Source organism: Sus scrofa, chromosome 18 (assembly GCF_054392235.1).
Source record: "Sus scrofa isolate SSC_HxYL_T2T_F1_AM1 chromosome 18, Sscrofa_HxYL_maternal_Yorkshire_Landrace_v2.0, whole genome shotgun sequence".
Classification (NCBI taxonomy): Eukaryota; Metazoa; Chordata; class Mammalia; order Artiodactyla; family Suidae; genus Sus; species Sus scrofa.
Genome location: NC_139400.1, coordinates 25,881,191 through 25,897,434, shown reverse-complemented (window position 1 = coordinate 25,897,434; position 16,244 = coordinate 25,881,191). Strand labels below are relative to the sequence as shown.

The window sequence follows — 16,244 nt, the reverse complement described above, 5'->3', positions numbered from 1 at the left end:
TGTCATGGGTCACTCCAGGTCTTGACAGTTCTGCTAAATCACTTCATCGTATGTGCAGCCATCCTCCAGCATGAGAACCGATGAGCCACAGAATCCTTGTCTTTATAAGAAATGAGCAAGGTCCCTATTTTCTACACACGTGCAAGGAAAAAATATCCAAGTTTCCCGACACTGAAGGAACTAGAGGTTAATTTATTTTGCGATTAGGGTGAAAGGGAGAATACTGCACATTTTTCATGTATATGAAGCTCTGGAACAGACTCAGCTAATCTATGGCAGAAAAAAGTCAGGATTGTTGTTGCCTTGAGGGGCCGAAGTGAGGCAGTTGATGAGGAAGGGGCATTAGTGAATTTTCTGGGGTGAAGGCACAGTTCATGCCTTGATATGGGTTAGGGTTACAGTAGGTGTATGCTTTTGTCAAAACTTGGCAAATCTTACACCTAAGATTTGTGCCTTTCCTTGTGTGTAAATTTTACCTCCAAATAAATCTAACAGATCCTGAAATCTAGTTAATGACATCCATGCTGAAGCATTTAGCATGTATTGAAGTCTGCAGTTTACTCTGAACTGCATCAAAAATAGGATAAATTAGAAGTTATTCTACAGTTGCACTTGCAAAATAAGACTTATGCTATCAGGCCTTGTGGGTTGTTTTTTTTTTTCAGTGTTTCTATTTTCTTTTTTTATCTTTTTAAAGCCTGTCATACAAAATTTCGAGTAAATTTTTGTAGGTGGTATAAGGTAGAGTAGAGGTTCGGTTTCATTTTTCTGCAAATGGTTATCCGGGTTTTCCGTCACCATTTGTTGGAGACTATCCTTTCCCTGTTGAGTTATTCTTCATTCTCTTGATGGGGATGTAAATTGTTCCAGCCACTATGGAAAACAAAAAAATTTTAAAAATGAACTACCATATGATCTAGCAAATTTATGTCTGTGTATATACCCAAAAGAAATAAATACGGGATATTGACTAGCTCTCTGTACTCCCATGTTCACTGCAGCATTATTTACCAGACCCAAGACATGGAAACAACCAAATGTCTGTTAATGGAAGAATGATAATGAAGATACAGTAATGAAGCTACATATGTGTACACAATGGAATAGTATTCAGCCATGAGAAGAAAGGAAATCCTGCCATTTGCAACAACTCGGGTAGAGCGTGTAGGCACAATGCAAAGTGAGGTAAGTCAGACAGACAAAGACAGGTACTGGATGGTATCACTTACATGTGGAATCTAAAGAAGAAAAAAAAAACTGATATAAACATCGAGTAAAAAGGTGGTTCCCAAGGGCTGGGGGCTGGGGGGGATTGGGGAGATGTTGTTTAAGGTACAGGCTTGCTACTAATAGATAAATAAGTTCTGGAAAGCTAATGCATAGCCTAGTGATTGTAGGCAGCAATATTATATTCTGAACTTCAAAGTTGCTAAGAGACTAGATCTTAAAAATATTCCCGCCACCAAGAAGAAATGATAATTACGTGATGTGATGGCGTGTTAACTAGGGTGGTAATTATATTGCAATATAAAAAATACTGAATCAAAACATTGTACACTTTAAACTGACACAGTATATCCATTATATCTCAATAAAAACAGAATAAAGGTATGTAGTAAAATAAAAAATAAGGTGGGTGGGTGGACGAACAGAGGGATGGATAGATGGACAGAAAATGGCAGTCATGTAAAATGTTAATGGAAGGATTTAATTAGCAGGGTATATATGTGTTCACTGTAAAATCCTGGCACCTTTGTATTGTGTGTGACTTTTTATTAACAAATGTTGGGGAGCTCCCATTGTGGCTCAGCAGTAATGAACCTGACTAATATCCATGAGAATGAAGGTTCCATCCCTGGCCTCGCTCAGTGGGTTAATAAGCATCCGGCATTGCCGTGAGCTGTAGTGTATGTAGGTCACAGACGTGGCTCAGATCTGGTGTTGCCGTGGCTGTGGCGTAGACCAGCAGCTGCAGTTCTGATTTGACCCCTAGCCTGGGAACTTCCATGTGCCACAGGTTCGGCCCTAAAAAAAAAAAAAACTTTCCCAAGGCAGGGAAACTTGAGGTAAGAGAGAAGTCCTTTTCTATTTTTTATTTTTGTATCTTGTGGCTGAAATTGTTTTCATTATAATTTTTTTATAATTTTAATTATTATTTTTTGGGCTGTGCCTACAGCATGTGAAAATTCCCAGGCCAGGGGTCAAACCAGCGCCACAGCAGTGACAACACCAGATCCATAACTCACTAGGCCATCAGGGAACTTCTGAAACTGTCTTTAATACATAATTATCCCATCTTTACTGGATTCAAAAGGGTCAGATACCATAATTTTATTTTAAAACATCAAGTACCAACAATAGACTCTGAAGACAAAAACTGCATCTTCATCTTCTTAAGGAATGACGGTATCCCCAGCCAGAATAAACCCCAAGGCCCCATGTGTTCATTCAGCGCAGCCTCGAAGTCAGAGGAATCAGGAAGATGATGATGCAGCCAGCGTCACCATTTGCAGGTGAATGGAGGGTTTGGGACAAAAAAAAAAGGAGTTCCCGTCGTGGCGCAGTGGTTAACGAATCCGACTAGAAACCATGAGGTTGCGGGTTCGGTCCCTGCCCTTGCTCAGTGGGTTAACGATCCCGTGTTGCCGTGAGCTGTGGTGTAGGTTGCAGACGCGGCTTGGATCCCGCGTTGCTGTGGCTCTGGTGTAGGCCGGTGGCTACAGCTCCGATTCCACCCCTAGCCTGGGAACCTCCATATGCCGCGGGAGCGGCCCAAAGAAATAGCAAAAAGACAAAAAAAAAAAAAAAAGAAGGACTCTGAGGTTCTGTGCTGGGGAAGAGGTGGGGCTAATTAGCAGGGTCTGCGTCAATGGATGACAGAGGGGCACCGGGATGGATGCTAGGTGTTTGCCAGCTCCGGCCTTTCTCTGAGGTGAGGAAGTCCCATCCCATAATCCACGTGTGCCCCGCGCGCTGTCTCAAGTCCCATACCTTAGTGGCCAGCAGGCGCGTCAGGTAGATTTCAGACACCATCTTGCTCCCCCGGTCGCCCTCCTTCTGGTCCCCGTGCTCGTGGTTCTTCACCAGGTGCCACATCTTGACTCCGCTCTCCAGGTCGGGGGTGATCATGGGTGTGCGCGAGCGGAGGCTGTCGGGGCTCCCCGTGTACCGGATCATGTTTTCTGCCAATGAAGGGATAAGTCCAGCCCACTTCCAACCCATGACTCACAACACACCTCCAGCCAAGGCCAACTCTGATCCTTCCTGCATTTGCAGGCCTGGCCACCCTGCCTCGGTTCAGTCTGAGTCCCCAAACCAGGCTGCCTTTGCCACCAACTCCGGGAAACTCTCTGGGGCTTCTCCACCCACTCAGATTCCCTTCCCTCCTAAAAGTATCAAGTGCTCACTGAACGTCTGCCTGGTACACATCACTGCTCAGGTTCCCTAGGGCTGCAAAGATACACAAGCGGGAGTGTGCGGTCCAGAGGCTGTGCGTGAGAAGGACTCGAAGGAGAATGCAGGCTTTGTTTTGCATGCACACGCTTTCCCTGGTGAGAGGTCACAGGACAGACTGGAGCAGACAGTAGGACCAAAGCAGAGGCCCAGGGGTGAGGACACACATCATTGGCCGAGCAGAAAACTGACAGCCACTCAAGCTTATGCTTCATGGAGAAGATCCTTCTAGCTATGAACTTGTAAGGTCCTTGAGGACAAAGACCCTGAAAGACTTCTGTACCCACCCTCTTATTCCTCCTGACCTTGAGAGTTAACGCATAGCAGCCAGGACAAACCACCCTGTTATCTATAAGAGGCCAGCAGGTCTGTCATATTTCATACTTTGGAGAGGCCATACGGTCTGTCACAACGACACAATTTTCCTGGGGATGGTAAAAGCGGCCATAGATGAGATGTGAATGAATGGGTGTGACTGGGTTCCAATAAAATTTTACTGACAAAAGCAGCAGTTAGGAGTTCCCGTCATGGCTCAGTGGTTAACGAATCCGACTAGGAACCATGAGGTTGCGGGTTCGGTCCCTGCCCTTGCTCAGTGGGTTAAGGATCCGGCGTTGCCGTGAGCTGTGGTGTAGGTTGCAGACGTGGCTCGGATCCCGCGTTGCTGTGGCTCTGGCGTAGGCCAGTGGCTACAGCTCCGATTCAACCCCTAGCCTGGGAACCTCCATATGCCGCGGGAGCAGCCCAAGAAATAGCAACAACAACAACAAAAGACAAAAGACAAAAAAAAAAAATCCATGATGAAACTGAGAAATTCATCTTTATTCCACCCTCAATAAATTCACTTTCCTAAGAAACTGGAATTATTTGAGAGCAGCGATCGGTGTCAGTGCCTGATCAGTGGAGAATCATTCCGGGCCACTACTCTGCCCATCGGGTTAACCCCTGACCTACCTAATCCTCTTCTCAGGGTGACTCTGGTAGCTGAGCAGGCAGGGAGGGGTCGTGCTCTGTGCTCTTTTTTTCAAGCCGTAGGATAGTTATTTGAGGGTCCGTTGAATTTTGCACCTTAGGTTCAAACTGAGTCTTGACATATACACCAAATAATCTTGTGGACCCTCATAGCTCAGTCTTTGTATGGAATTGTATTTAAAGAGGTAAGGTAGAGAGAGTTCCCATTGTGCCTCATCAGAAATGAATCCGAGTAGTATCCATGAGGATACGGGTTCGATCCCTGGCCTCGATCAGTGGGTTAAGGATCTGGCATTGCCGAGAGCTGTGGTGTAGGTTGTAGATGCAGCTCGGATCCCACATTGCTGTGGCTGTGGTGTGGGCTGACAGCTACAGAGCTCTGATTTGACCCCTAGCCTGGGAACTTCCTTGTGCCTTGGGTGTGGCCCTAAAAAGCAAAAAAAAAAAATTTAAATAAAGAGGTACAGGTAGAAATAGTCAGATGGCAAGAACTTACTGTGTAGCACGGGGCACTATATTCAATAGCTTGTAATAACGTGTGTGTGTGTGTGTGTGTATTCAGATATGTAACTGAATCATTTTGCTGTACCCCTGAAACTAGCACAATATTGTAAATCAACTATATGCCAATTTTTAAAAAAAGAGGAAATTCCTCTTATGGCTCAGCAGTAATGAGCCCAACTAGTACCCATGAGGATTTGGGTTCGATCCCTGACTTCACTCAGTACATTAAGGATCCAGTGTGTAGATCAAAGACGTGGCTTAGATCCCAGGCTGCCATGGCTGTGGTGTGGCTGTGTTGTAGGCTGGCAGCTGCAGCTCCCATTTGACTCCTAGCCAGGGAACTTCCATATGCTGCAGGTACAGCCCTAAAAAGCCGAGAAAGAGAGAGAGAGAGATCAGCCAAATGGCAACGGAAAAGGAATTCCAAACTGTACCTGCAAGTCTTGAAGAACACTAAAGAAAATGCAGTCCCAACCCCCTTGCAGCCCTTGGGAGCTCTTCTTCCTCTTCTACCCGTTCCCTTCTATCCCCTGCTTCTCCAGAACCCGCCCACGATCCACCTCTTTCTCATGAACAATCTGCGGAGCTCCTTTGGACTTTGCTCACTCACTCTGGGTTGTCCCTTCTTTTCCATTTTTTTTTTTTTAATTGCTATATGATCTTAGTCTTTTGGACTAAACCATCCTGCTTTCCCTCTGCATCCAGCCTCTTTGAGTCTAACCACCCATTCTCCTTATCACATCAAAAGGCCTGAGAATCTTTTTTTAACTTCAGTTTTTTAATTAAAGCATAGTTGATTTACAGTGTTCTGTCAATTTCTGCTGTATAGCAACGTGACCCAGTCATACATACATATATATATATATTCTTTTTCTCATGCTGTCTTCCATCATGTTCTATCCCAAGAGATAGGATGTAGTTCCCTGTGCTGTGCAGTGGGACCTCATTGCTTATCCATTCTATGGATAGTTACTAGCCATTGAATAGAATGCATATTTACTGTATTTACTACGTACTAACCCTAAACTTCCCATCCATCCCACTCCCTCTCCCTCCCCTTTGGCAACGACGCGTCTGGTCTCTATGAGACCTGAGAACCTTGATGGAAATTTCTCCTTCAGAGTTTATGTGTGTTCATGGGAGGTGGGAGGGATAAACAGAGGCAAGTCTAGATGACTGGAAGGTTGCGGGTCGAGAGAGGTGGTAAATTGGTATCCTAATATGTTTTGTTCCTATTATATTATAAATGGCCTTCCAGTGCCTTGTCCAGGGTAAACACTCAGTTGCTGCGCCTTCTTCCAGCTTCTTTCCTTGCTTCCCCTTGTTTTAGGGTGACTCTTTCTCCTAGAGTAGAGTAACCATCCCTTTTCTAGAGATCTTTTTGTTCCTTGGCTCTCCTGGGACCTTACCCTCCATCAGAACTCCTGGAGCCAGACCAGCGTGACTACAGGCACTCAGGAATCTCTCCTCCTTTTCCTAAGAAACTTCAGTCGGGAGCACAAACGTGGCTTTAGGAGAAGAGCGTCTCTCTCTGCCAGCTGTGAGCTCATCAGAGTGAGAGTAAAATTTGTTGCAAAAAAGGAAGCATTGATTTGGCTGTCAGGTAGCGAGCAAGATTAAAAAAAGAAAAAAAAAAAAGGCTACTGATTTGAGAGCCCGCCATTCTTTTGATCAGGGCTGAAATTTCCTCCATGGACCTTCCGTTCCCAGACTCAACATTCAGCACCTTCCAGCTGATGAAATAGGAAAGAGGTGGGTGGTAGGTGATGGGCAAAGCCTCTCCTTGTTTGTTCTGAGTCAAACTGTGGGCCTTAGTCTGAACGATGGTGTTCAATCTTTGGGGAAGAAAATGAAAGACCTCAGCAGCCGGGAAAAGACAAGACATTGAATGCAAATCACTAGAGTCCTGTGTTCTTCATATTGTATTTCTTTCTCATTTGCCTCTCGGCACCAGCCTCCCATCACCCATTTGCAACCCAGAGTCGTTTTGCTTTCCTTGCAGCAGAGATAGTTCATAGCTCGTTGCTGCAATGAGATAACTTAGTGCTTGAGAGGCCAAGGTAGTAGGGGTGGCAAAAATCCTCTTCCCACTCCTAAATCTAGGCAACCTGAGTCTGCATGGGACAAGGCGCCAAAGCACCGTGCTTGGTGTCAAAAAGACCATCCACATTGAAAAGACAGACATGCAGCTTGGCAGCGAACACTAAAACAGGCTGCAGTGTACCTGACAAAATACAGAGGCTTCAAGAATGGCAGATCAGGAGTTCCTGTTGTAGCTCAGTGGTAACAAACCCAACTAGCATTCATGAGAACACAGGTTCGATCCCTGGCCTCACTCTGTGAGTCAGGGATCCAGAGTTGCCATGAGCTGTGGTGTCCGTCTCAGACATGGCTCAGATCTGGTGTGGCTGTGGCTTGGGCGTAGGCCGGCAGCTGTAGTTCCGATTTGACCCCTAGCCTATAAACTTCCATATGCTGTGGGTGCGGCCATAAAAAGACAGAAAAAAAAAAAAAGAGAGAGAGAGAGAAAAAAAAATGACAGATGAGGCTAACACATCAAGCGTGTAGGTGCAATCCAGAGGCATCACTCTTTGGGGTTGGACGGATGCAAAAAGCAAAATTGTAGCCAGTGGGGCAGACTTGGAGTTCAGACAAAGGATTTCTTTTCCTCTGGAAATAGAAGAATCTTGAGGGAGAGGTTCACAGGGGTGGAGGGAAGTAGAAAAAGTAAATTGGGAAGGGGAAATGGTAAATGGCAGTAAAATCCAATTTATATGGTAATCCACGCCAGGCTAATGTGGGCACAAGCTTGGGCTGGGACCCCTGATTTACTGGTGTACAGTGCGTGTCCTGACAGCTCTACACCTGCCCTCAGAGGATGTGCCGCTGTCCAGACTGTCCCTCAGCAGAGGGCCTGAGGACGGTGTTAAGTTTTTCGAGCAAAAAGTTTTGACTGCACACGTGGAAGAACTAGAAAGTTATGGTAACCTGGAGAGAGGCGTCGGGGGGCTGCTGGGGTCTAGTTGACTCGTCTTGTTGATGAGTCTTTACCCATCAACAGCTCTCTTTATGCATGAGTGGGGTGTGGCATCTAAGGTCCCTGCCCTGCTCTGCCTTCTCTGTCTGGGTCCGAGAGTCAAGGATGCCTTGGGTGTCGAGCACCTCAGTGCCCCTCTGCCCAGGTTTTGGGGTGTCCTCGTGAAGCCTCTAGGTTAGCAGAGGTCATCAGCACCTCCTGAGTGCTGGCGCTTGGGATCTCGCTTGTGAGCCCGTGGGAGGGGCGGCTGTGAGCAAGTTTTTTTTTCTCCCTGTATATCAGGGCCCTTTTATTTTTAATAACTTGTGTCGCAAACTGTCCCCCAGAGAACCCCAGTTCCCTGTCAAGATCCCTGAGGTCAGGGTCCTGTGTGTCCCTGCGGGGCTGCAGATTTTTTGGCTCCTGGCTACCCCAGTAGCAGGAGGCTCCCCCGCCCGCACTGGTGACCCAGCTGCTCTGGCAGTGCTAGCCTGCCTCCCTGGCTTTCCCAGAGCAGGGTCCTTCCCTCTGCCTCCGGGAGGGGTTGCCCTGGGAGACGGAAGAGGGGGCGAACAGCCACCAGTGGTCCTCACCGAGCTTGGTGGAGCTTGGCTCTTCAATATTTATAAGCATCAGCTCTAATGGAGGGAGAGGAGGAAACATTCGCAGCAATTTTCTTCTGTGTCTTTGGATTTTTTTTTTTTCCTGAAAGTGAGGGGGACTGAGAAGAAAAAGGGAACAGCAAAAATAGTTTCTGCCTCTTAGCTGTGGGCAAGTGAGAAGAAGGGGAGGGCTGAGGCGCCATCAGATGGCCAAGAGGAATGGGGAGGGAAGACCCCAGATGCTCATCCTAGGGCTTTGCTAAAACCCCCGCCTGCCACCACCTCCAGGATGGCAGCCTGCCTGCCATTGCCTCTCGGGCTCCTGCAGAGGGTGGGTGACGGAGCACAACAGGCAAATGCGGGCACCCTTGGGGCACACCCAGGGAACTGGAAGGTCTACTACCTGGCCTGCGCCGACTGTTGACGTTGGGCAAGGTCTCGACTTCTCCCAGGTGCCAGGACCTGATCGTATATGGGTGGGCAGGGATGGCTTCTCTGAGCCCTGGGGCAACCGCTGATTTTCTCTGATGTGGCTCAGTCACCTTCCTCTCTTCTGTTCGCGCTGTATCCACCTGAGGGGCGGCTCAAATCTCAGCTCCTCTGAAAAGCCTTTGCTGTCAGCAGCTCCGTCCGTGGAGTTCCTGTGGTGATTAGACTTTTCCTGCTCATTTACCAATGAGTCATGAACTGTCCTCCAGCATTTCTTTCTGCCATCATCAAAGCATGGTGAAGTCATCTATTCAACTCTCTTTATGGTCTGTTTAGTTGTACTGTAAGCTCTGAAGGGCAAAGACCAGGCCTTCCATGGTTTAGAATTCTGCTCTGTGCCCAGAGCAGTGACGCCGGTTTAGTTTATGCAAAGGCTCAGCAGCGGCTGAGCCTGCCCTGGCATTGCCTCCTCAGAGAATTCCAGGCGGGAGGGGCGGGGCCAGGGGCAAACCTCCCCTCTGCGGAGTGGACCACCGGCGGTAGCGCTGGGAGCAAGATGCCCTTTCGTGGATGTCTCTAATGTCACAGGCTTTGTGAGGCGCATGTCCAGGACCGGCAGCACACGCAGGGCTGGCCTGAATCAGCCCGTCCACATGCACCTCTTGTGCCCCGTCCCCAGTTTGCACGCTTCTCTGCGACAAAACCTGGGAGGGCTGCTTCTCTCCAAATGTTCCCTGGCTTCCACGTATCCGATAATTGGAAAGGTGGCTTTCTCTGTGTCTCCCTCCCACCCCCACGCTGCCCCCATGCAGATTTTGTCTTGGTCCCAGAAGGCAGGGCTCCCCTCTCAATGAAACCATGTGGAAAGAGATTCTTGCCTATACAATAATTACATTTCAAAACTGAAGAAACTCTCAGACAAATCCAGGGTTTCCAGGAGCATGGTGTGAACAGGTAAGCGCCTCAGCAGAGAGGGAGAAGAGCCACTGAAACAGCAGAGGAGGCCCAGGCCTGAGCCCTGAGCAGGTGGCTTTCATGCATTGCCAGCCAAGGCTAGGCTGGTCCCCAGGAACCAGTGGAGCACTTAGAATCTGGAACCCTGATGCAGCGCACTGGGCAGATGGATCGCTTTATGACCCTACAGGCTCTCTCTTCCTTTCATTCCCACTCTCTGGTCTTATTTCTCTCTTTTCCCATGGTCCTGTCATTCTTTCCTTTGAGAAAATACCCACCCCACCCCCACCCTTAGAAGAAACCTCAAAACCCCTGCTTCTGGAGCTTGGACATGTGGCTAGATAGGCTTTATCTTTTTTTTTTTTTTTTTTTTTTTGGTCTTTTTGGGGCTGCACCTGAGCCATATGGAAGTTCCCAGGCTAGGGGTCAAATCAGAGCTACAGCTGCCCCCCATACCTACACCATAACCACATGGGATCTGAGCCATGTCTGAGAGCTCTACCACTGCTCGTGGCAATGCCGGATCCTTAACCCACCGAGTGGGGCCAGGGATCGAACCTGCGCCCTCATGGATGCTAGTCAGATTCGTTTCCGCTGAGCCATGACAGGGAACTTCTAGATAGGCTTCAGATACTCATGCCATTGTTTACTGAGTTCAAGCCTGTGTTCTTAGCAACCGTCAGACTGAATAACTGTATCGCAAAGTATGCACGGGCCGTTTCTGGGGAGATGGACAGAGACGCGCTGCTCCTGGGGAGGAAAGTGAGGGCTGGGGAACATGGGAAGGATGGAAGCTGTTTGGTGTCTCTTGAATTAGGTGTCATGAACATGTCTTGCCTTTTAACGACAATAATCAAAAACCAGTGGCGTCACCCCAAAAGTATGGTACAGATCAGGGCCAAGAGGGAGGTGCAGTCCTGTCTCAGCAGGAAGGCTGGGCGTGGGGCTCTCCTCCTGGGTCATCCCCAGCTCCATCATGGCCCTGAGTCAGCTCATCCCAGTGGGTCCCCCATGTCTATCTTGGCTATATATTCAGAGGTCCTGTGTTCCCTTTGCTGAGAGAGCCTCTGAGTGCAAGCCAGCCACATCCCATCTGTGAAAACATGGAAACCAATGGCAGTAATACGACGACCCCGAAATATCTGAGAAAGTTCCTATAAGAAAACGAAGAGTATCTCCATGACCTTGGAGATATGTAAACATTTCTTCAACAGTTCACAGAAACACTAGCCATAGAAGAGAACTTTTTAATTATTTTTATATCTGCTATGACAGTCGGGGAGCAGCGATCTTCAATGCTACTTTTGCAAAAAGACTATGACTTGCCGAAGGCTCAGGTGATGGTTAACATTTGTTAGCAATACAGTATTTTGATATTTATTTATTTGTTTATTTACTTTTTCTTTTTAGGGCCGCACTCGCAGCATATGGAGTTTCCCAGGCTAGGGCTCGAGTTGGAGCTGGAGTTGCCGACCTACACCACAGTCACAGCAACGCCAGATGCCAGCCACATCTGTGACCTACACCACAGCTCACAGCACTGCCAGATCCTTAACCCACTGAGCAAGACCAGGGATGGAACCCGTGTCCTCATGGATGCTAGTCAGATTCGTTTACCCTGAGCCACATTGGGAACTCCGCAATATGGTATTTTTAATTAAGGTGTGGACGTTGTGTTTTTAGACCTAATGCTACTGTGAACTTAATAGGTGGTATAAAATAAACAACTTTCATATGCCGTAGGAAACCAGAAAATGTGTGTGGCTCACTTTATTGTCATGGTCTAGAGCCAAAGCCACATTATCTCTGACATAGGCCTTTACCTATGTACCTATGATTTAAAATATGATTTTTTTAAAGAGGGTGAAAGATTAACATGTGTTTTACAAAAGAGGATATCTCGATGGCCAATAATCTTATGGAAAGGTCCTCAACACCATTATTCACTGGACAGATGCAAATTCAAACTACAATGAGACCCCATTACACACCCACCAGAATGGCTAACGTGAAAAGGGTGACAAAACCACATCTTTCAACAATGTGGAGCAACCTGAATTCTCAGGCATTTCTGATGGAGGTAAGAATTTGTTCAGTCACTTTGGAAAATGACTTGGCAGTGTCTACTGAAAATCCTGAACACCTACCTGCTCTGTGACCCAGCAATTACCCTATAAATATGTATCTGAAAACAATGAAATGTACGTGCACAGGAAAGCTGTACAAGAACGTTCGCAGCATCAAGGGAATACAATACAGCGATGAAAAAGAAGGCAATGATGCCAGGCCCCAGCGTGGATGACTCTCACAGGCATTTGAGTGAAAGGGGTAAAAAACTAAAACAGACACTTGTTTGATCCCATTTATATTAGATTCATGTAAAACTAATCTATGGTGATGAGAATTAGAATAGTAGTTAGCTCAAGAGTGTGGGGGAATGTTAGTATTTCCTAAGAAGGGGCATGAGGGAACTGTTGGGGGAGATGAATGTGTTCTAGATGCTGATCTGGTTGGTATATAAATATTCCTAGCTGTACTCTTAATATCTGTGTGCTTTACTGTATAAAAAGTATAAAAAGTGTGCCTCAATTTTTTTTCAAGGAGAAAGAAGCTCCGAGGTCATGTAGCCATGCAAACAGTAATCTCCATTCCAGTAGAAAGCAAGAAGAAAGTGCTGGGGTTTTTTGGTGAACCATAAAGCAGTGCCATATCAGTCAGATCTCTGAGTGACCCCAGGACTGTGCCATCAGATCCCCCAAGCTGGAATCCAGGGTGATGGAAAACACCCCTTGGCTGGTTAATTAAGCCCCAGTTCCTGGCTTTGAGAGAGCACTTCCTGGCATGGCAAGGCCATTGCAGCTGCTTCTCTTACCTTGCTCAAGTTCAAGGGCACACATTTCCCTGGGTTGTCGGTGTTCCTAATGAAGCCCCACCTTCCACCCTGAGGCATCCTTGGGGTAAGCTGGACGGGGTCAGCAGGCTTGGTCAGAGATGCGTCTGGACTCGGGCGGGACCCTGGGTGGCATTCTGGGCCATCTTCCTGGCGGTCCAGGCCAGGGCTGTTCCAAGAGTGGTCCGTGACTGGAGCGTGTCCACACACTGATGCGTGCCCAGGATGATATAGAATGGAAATGGAGCATGAGCACTGAGAAAATTGTATAGCAATTAGAAAGAGTACTCTTACGTCTATTGAATTTACCATTATAAAGTGGGGGCTTGTCTGTGGTATATCTTTTTTTTTTTTTTGTCTTTTCATTTTTCTAATTTGTTTTCATTGTATTTTACAAAAACATGGGACTGCAATGAAATTTTTACCAAAAAAAAAAAAAAAAAAACCCTGATCTTTCATCTCAGGTAGCTGGGGGAGCATTTTTGTAAATGCTCGGAGGGTGTGTCCCCAAAGAACATATGGAAGAGCCCGGGCAGGGTCTCTGATAACTCAGAGGCTGTTGCTGCCTGCACTTGGCAATTTTTAGAGACACTGAGCAAAACAGCCTAATTGTAGTTTCCATAGTTACCAGCCACCACCGAGGAGAACATGAGCAGATTTTAAAGAGAAAAGCCAGGCTCAGGGAGAAGTCAGGCACGCAGAGCCCCAGAAAGAATCTGGGCCAGAGAGGGTGGCCATTCCACTCCATAGCTGGGGCCATTACTTATTGTCTTGATCCCAGAGGCAGTGTCCTGGGGACCCAGTGATGGCACATTCCCCTTGTGGCTGCCTGAGTCAGGCAGGTCGACAAGAAGTCATCACAACAGCAGGCTGGAGGAGCCCTCAGGGCTCCTGCTCTCTGGCCCTGTCCCAGTGGCAGCTCCAGGACCGTCACCCTCTCTCTCCACCATGCAAAATGGACCTATGGACCTCCGCCCAAAGCAAAGTTAGCAATAAGGAGAAGAGGGGAAGCAGGGTCCTGTACCAGCCCCACCAGCCTTCGTGCTCCCTCTTGGGGCTGGGACTTAAGTCATCGATTGGGGTCAGTGCTGTAGGCAGCCAGCCGCCACGCATGTGCAATGGTTTGCTCATTCCTTCACTCATGCTTCACTCAACAAACACGTCTGGAGCACTTGCTTAGTGCCGGGCACTGTCCCAGATGCTGGAGTTACAGCACAGCCCGAACAGAGGAAGTTCTTGCCTTCACGGAGCGCCTGTTCTCCTGGGAGAGACAGATAATGAAAGCATAAACTCCAGTGCGAGGTCCTGGTGCAATGCCGTTGGCCTCCGGGTGGTGTCTTGAGCCAGAAGGAGGCTGGGATGATGGTGCATTTACACTCAGTCTTTAGTATTTGCAGGGGTGTGAAGGGCCAAAAAAACAACCACAGAAGGAAGGCTTGGCTTGGCAAAGTGACTCCTAGGGTCTGTAGAGAGTGCCACAGGAGCTGGGGCTCAATAAATGTTTGTCACCTGAATCTGTGGAGCCGCAGAATCAACGCTTTGTAAACCCCTCTTACATCTGCGTGTCCCTGAGTCCCAGAGAGGCCCTGCATTATCCACTGGGTTCCAGGCAGGACTCAGGTTTCCACAAACTCCGGAAATGTCACCCAGGAGCCCTCCTGGGCCTCCAGCCACCAGAGGGCGCTGCTGCTGCTCCTTGGCTTTGAGGCAGGCAGCTTGGAAGCCCAGAAAAGGACTGATGTGGCTTTAGGAACATATTTGGATTATGTGAAATAAGAAGCAGTCCCTCCTCAGCGTTACAGGCTTGTAAATCACTCTGGGGAGAAGAAGGGCCAGGGGGACGGGGAGACGCGGGATGTGAGTTTACGATCTCTCCAGAAGCCCTTGATGGAATTACAGCCTCATAACTCACTGGGGCCCGCTCTTTCCTCCAGCCTGGCCTTAGCTCTTACTCAGGGCCCCCCGGGAAGGTTGATCAGGGTGCCAACAATGAGAGACGTGCTTGGCAGAGGCTTTAAGTGGGCCCCTCGCGGCTCTCTGGGGAGCTTGAGGGGAGGTGGTCCTCATGACTGTTTATGCATTGGGTGCTTGCTGGCAGCAGGGCCTCAGCTCGGAGACTTTGTGGAGCTGTGTGCATGTGAGTTCCAAAGGATGGCGATGGAAGAGGCCAGCTGAGCTGCAGGACCAAACACCAGTGGAAGGAGCTCTGGGGGGCTCCAGGGGAGGCAGCCACCTCCTGCAAGATCCCCGTGGACCCACACACGAGAATACTGGATGTCTCTTTGGATGAGGTGGTGTGGCACAAGGGTGCCCTGCTGCTTCTCCCTGTCCGTGCCGTGTCTCCAGTTGGCCCTTTAACAGAATGGCCACCCCTAGCCTCTTACAGAGGAGCACAGCAGAAAAATGTGCTGAGGGAGCTGGCACTGACCTTCCTCCAGCTAGGAAGATGTACCCACGGGAGGGGGTGGGGGGTGGCTGACACCATGCCTACTGTCCCCCATCTCCAGCTGTGGCCTCTGTCACATTCAGCGTTTTGTTTTTTTTTTTTTTTTTTTTAAAGGCCACGGAAAGTATGTTTCCAATGGCAAGTCAGTGATGCACTATTAAAAATAGCTACCTTTTGAAACCCTAAAGACTCCACCAAAAAACTATTAGAAATAATAAATGAGTTTGGCAGAGTGGCAGGGTACAAAATCGATATACAGAAATCTGTTGCATTTCTATATGCTAATGAAGCTAGCAGAAAGAAAAACTAAGACGACAGTCCCGTTTACACCTGCAAGTAAAAGAATAAACTACCCAGGGATACATTTAACCAAGGAGGTGAAAGACCCGAACACAAAAAACTATAAGACCTTGTTGAAAGAAATTGAAGAAGACACAAATAAATGGAAGAATATTCTATGCTCATGACTGGAAGAATGAACATTGTCAAAATGCCCATATTACTGAAAGCAAGCTATAGATTCAGTGTGATCCCTATCAAAATCTCAAGGACATTTTTTGCAGAAATAGAATTCAAAAAAAATTCTAAAATTTATATGAAACTACAAAAGACCTCAAATAGTCAATGCAATCCTAAGAAAATACGAACAAAACTGGAGGCCTCATTGCCTGGCTTCAAACTATTTTTTAAAGCCATAGTCATCAAAACGGTTTGGTATGGGCAGAAAAGCAGATGAATAGATCAATGGAACAGAATTGAGAGTCCAGAAATAAAACCATGCATATATGGACAATTTATTTATGACAAAGGAACAAAGGAGCAAAGAACTTATACCAGAGAAAGGATTGTTTCTTCAATAAATGGTGCTGGGAAAACGGGACAGCCACATGCAAACAAAATCAAACTAGACCACTCTCTCATAGCATACACAAAAATAAACCTAAAATGGATCAAAGACTTGAATGTAAGACCTGGAAC

The 16,244-nt window shown here is 47.5% G+C and overlaps 1 long non-coding RNA gene across 6 annotated transcripts in view; it reads left to right on the top strand.

Annotated features, from left to right (window-relative positions):
• Positions 1 to 16,244, top strand: part of LOC110257550 (uncharacterized) — a 416,793-nt gene that overhangs the window by 386,584 nt on the left and 13,965 nt on the right. For 4 of the 6 annotated variants that reach the window (XR_014833817.1, XR_014833816.1, XR_014833819.1 and 1 more), the window contains 2 exons: positions 1,002 to 1,185; positions 2,399 to 2,513. This is a non-coding gene — a long non-coding RNA (uncharacterized LOC110257550). The remainder of the gene's footprint in view (positions 1 to 1,001; positions 1,186 to 2,398; positions 2,514 to 16,244) is intronic. The other 2 variants (XR_014833815.1, XR_014833818.1) reach the window with 1 other exon arrangement.